Source organism: Sminthopsis crassicaudata, chromosome 6 (assembly GCF_048593235.1).
Source record: "Sminthopsis crassicaudata isolate SCR6 chromosome 6, ASM4859323v1, whole genome shotgun sequence".
Classification (NCBI taxonomy): domain Eukaryota; kingdom Metazoa; phylum Chordata; class Mammalia; order Dasyuromorphia; family Dasyuridae; genus Sminthopsis; species Sminthopsis crassicaudata.
In genome coordinates, this window is record NC_133622.1 from 2681043 (window position 1) to 2685424 (window position 4382).

A 4382-nucleotide genomic window follows, 5' to 3' on the forward strand; every position below is an offset into this window, starting at 1 on the left:
AACGGGCAAACCAGCCACTCCCCAGCAGACGGGCTAAACCGGGGGAAGAGGCCGGCTTCAAACCTCTTGGGGAGGTAGAACCTGGGAAGACTTTCTTTGGTGGAAGGGGTAAATGAGAGCCACCTGTTCCAATAGCCACGAAGGCGGCTGAAGCGGGTGCTGGGGCACTCAGAGCTTGGTCAGCCACGGAAGGGCCCGTCCCAGGCCATTGCCAGTTGCCTTGACTTTTGGCTTGGACTTTGAGAGCTCCGGGAGAGAAAGTGAGGCTGAAGACTTTGGCCAAGTGCTCCATGTGAATCCCATTCAAGTCAGGCCCAGAAATCCCCGGGATGTTAGTGTTGGTCCTCTTCTAAACCGAAGCACAAATAACAACAGGTGCTAAGCCTCGTGTTACAAAGACGAGCCAAAGACCGTCCCTGTTTCCAGGAGCTCAAGAACTAATGAGGAGACAGCTTAGAACCAACATTATACAGAGGAGACGGGAATAAATCATCTTCGAGGCCCAGGACTAGGAATTAGGAGGCCCGGAAAGGCTCCGGCAGCAGGGGATCCTTAGCCGAGACTTACAGAAAGTCAGGGAAGCCGAAAAGCAAGATGGGGAGCAAGAGAATCGGGGCCACCGGGAGGATGCACAGTTGTGAGAGGGGGCGCAGGATCCTGCAGCTTGGGGGAGAAGTTGTAAGAAAACTGGCCAGCCAGAAAGAGGCCCAGGGTGCAGAGAGGAACTTCTGCTTGTCTCAGGGGGATACCCTTGTCTTGGAAGCCTGGGTGTCCCTGAATGACTCCATGTTCTGATCACGTCTCCTCCCACCTACATCAGCCTTCCTGCAAATGTAGCAGCTCAAGCCCAGCCCTTGTCGCCCTCTTCCCCGGTTCTCCCTTTGGACCCCAGGACTGCCTCGAGGGGCTGCACTATTCACAGGTGGGAGCTGCTTCCCCAGCTTCAGAGGAGAGGGCGGGCTGGCACTTGGCCAGAAAGCCCTCCGTAAATCTTGAAGCACTCTACAAAGTAGGAGCTGGCCTACTATTGCTTTGTGTCTGAATGCAAACGGGAGGAAGCCTGGGGCTCGGGCTCCCCGCGCCTTGGGGGTCCCGATCGGCGTTCCCGCTAGCCTCGGCGGAGGATGCCGGGAATTGCCTCCCGCTCCATCCGGGCCCACCTGCGCCTCTGCCCTTCTCCCCTGTGGCCATCTGGGGAGCTGATGTGCGCCCCCGGGACAGGGCAGCTTTGAAGCCCACCTGGCTCTCCTGATTACTCATGTGCGCACTGCTTGGTGAGCGCTCCTTCCTCCCTCCCGTCCCTGCGGTGCTCAGGTGGCTGCCACCTTTCTGCCGCAGCTGCCTCCCATTCGGGAAGCAGCAAAGGTGAATCCCCAGCTGTGGCTCCTCTGAAAGAAGAGAGAGAGGAGGAAAAAAAGCTGGGCGCCCCCAGTTCCAGACGCCAGAGCGCTCGGTCACCGCAGCGACGGCTGCACCGGGCTCCGGCTCTCCCGGCCGGCTCCGGCTCTCCCGGCCGGCCCCGGCTCTCCCGGCCGGCCCTGTCTGCTCCAGCTGGGCTGCTGTTTGCCGATCCCTGGGGTTATACTGACTAGTTGTGGCTGCTTGCGGTATTGAGCTCTCCAGCCAGCCTCGCATGGAAAAGGGGCCGAGGTCACGTGCTGGGCCCTTCCTGTGGTCCACGGATCATGTCCACCCTCGGATGCAGGCTGGGTGATGGAGCCGGCTGGATGATGGAGCCGGCTGGGTGATGGAGCCGGCTGGGTGATGGAGCCGGCTGGGTGATGGAGCCCGCTGCGCCCCGCTCACTCCACTCTCCTTCGCCACGAGCTTGGGAAGAGCTCTCCTGCTTCTCTGTGCGGTGGAGGGCCCGGGAGCTGGAAACCGTTATCCTGCCTTCCTTTCTGATCTCTCTGAGAGGGACTTCCTCGTGCGGGCTGAAAGGGCTGCCGGGGGGCCAGCAGCGTCTGGAGAAAGCAGGACTTCAGAGTGAGAGCAGCGGCCTTTCTGCGCAGTCCGTCGTGTTTCACTTCAGCCATATGCACTTGCATGTAGCAGGCAGCTCTCCCGTGGCCGTGCCCTCGTGGAAGGGGTAGCAGGACACTCCCCAACTCCTGCAGCCCTGCCTAGCCGCAGACTCCTCACTTACCCTCTTTGGAGAGAGGGGGCGGCCTTTTCTTTTTTTTTTTTTTTTTTTTTTATTTAATTTTTTTTTAATTTTTTTTTTATTATATATATATATATATTTTATAACATTATCCCTTGTATTCATTTTTCCAAATTACCCCCCCTCCCTCTATTCCCTCCCCCCGACGACAGGCAATCCCGTACATTTTACATGTGTTACAATATAGTCTAAGTACAATACATGTGTGTGAATACCATTTTCTTGTTGCACAATAAACATTAGATTCCGAAGGTACATGCAACCTGGGCAGACAGATATTAGTGCTAACAATTTACATTCACTTCCCAGTGTTTCTTCTCTGGGTGTAGCTACCTCTGCCCATCATTGATCAACTGGAAGTGAGTTGGATCTTCTCTATGTTGAAGATTTCCACTTCCATCAGAATATATCTTCATACAGTATTGTTGTTGAAGTGTACAGTGATCTTCTGGTTCTGCTCATTTCACTCAGCATCAGTTGATGTAAGTCTCTCCAGGCCTCTCTGTATTCGTCCTGCTGGTCATTTCTTACAGAGCAATAATATTCCATAACTTTCATATACCACAATTTACCCAACCATTCTCCAACTGATGGACATCCATTCATCTTCCAGTTTCTAGCTACAACAAAAAGAGCTGCCACAAACATTTTGGCACATATATGTTTCTTTCAGGGGCGGCCTTTTCCTCCGCATTTGTGGCCCCAGAGCTTAGAAAAGTGCGTAATTACACTTTTAGCATTCATTCATTCACTTAACTTGTACGTCTCCCTTTCTTCGTCCATAAAAAGGGAACGATGTGTGCGCTTTGTTATAAAGAAAACTCTTTGTAAACGGCAAAGCACAAAGTAAATGAGTTATTATTTACTCCACAAAGATGATCCCCTTTTCCTAATAGTCATGAACTTCTAAGTTATACACACATGCTTTTTGCCTCTGGCCATTTCCCCTATTTTGGTAATCTGGCTCCCGATCTCTTCTGGCTCCTACAATCTACCCATCCTTGCGACCCTCCAAAGCTGGACGACCCCGGACCACTGGATGGCAGCCAACCCCCAGACCCCAGGGCCCTGAGCCCACCCAGCTAGATCTCAGATGGCACTGTGGAAGACGTGGCCATCTCATCCTAGTGGCTGAGAAATGCCCTCAAATCAATGGTCTGGCAAGAAGTTGGGCTCAACTGGCACCCTTACTGCCTGCCATCTAGGGGAGGGGGGGAGGGAAAGAGGGGAAAATTCGGAACAGAAGTGAGTGCAAGAGATAATGTTGTAAAAAAAAATGACCCATGCATATGTACTGTCAAAAAATTATAATTATAAAATTAATTTAAAATGTTTTTAAAATAGTGGTACCCAAGGAACTTGTAGCATTTCTCAATATTGAGCACTGCAGTGACAAACTTTAACAGGAAAAGAAGATGATTTCAAGAGTTTAATGTCTCTCTACATTTAAAACTAAGGGAAGGAGCAACTAGTTGATGTGGTGGAGAGAGCACCAGCCCTGAAGTCAGGAGAGCCGGAGTTCAAATCTGATCTCAGACACTTAACACTTCCAAGCTGTGTGACCCTGGGCAAGTCACTTACCCCAATTCCCTCAGCATAGAAAAAATAAAATAAAACTTAGGGTAATTGCATTCTATTTGAACTATCTCTATAAAAGACATTGTAAGGGGTAATTAAGTTAGTATTAATGTCATGATAGTCTTTAATCTGTAATGATAGTCATTACTCCCAAACAATATGAATTTATTGCCTTTGTTTTCCTTCAGAATTTGTTAGCTATCCCTAATATGTGGAGCAGATGTTTTCTTCATAGACCCATATCATCTCACCACAATATTCAAATACATTGTGTATATATTATCCCATGAGGAAGAAAACGAGGGAGTGAGAAGCAAAATGAGACCGGTTAGAAGAGCAAAACAACCTATTTGTGGGTTTCAAAAATGTCTGTAATGCTCTGCCTGAAGCTGCAACATTAGGTCAGTATTTTTTTTTAATATAAGCAATAAGATTTTTTTCTGAAGCACTCTCTTTGATTAATTTGTTCTCTCTGTGTGTCTCAGGGATTGTTTTCCTAATGAGGACATATGAGAAACAGTATGGTGTGATGAACACAAAGCTGGCTTCCAACCCTAAATGCCTGGATTCAAGTCCTGCTGATGATACATATGACTTATTTGATCATGAGTAAATCCCTTCACCCCTCAATGTCTTAGGC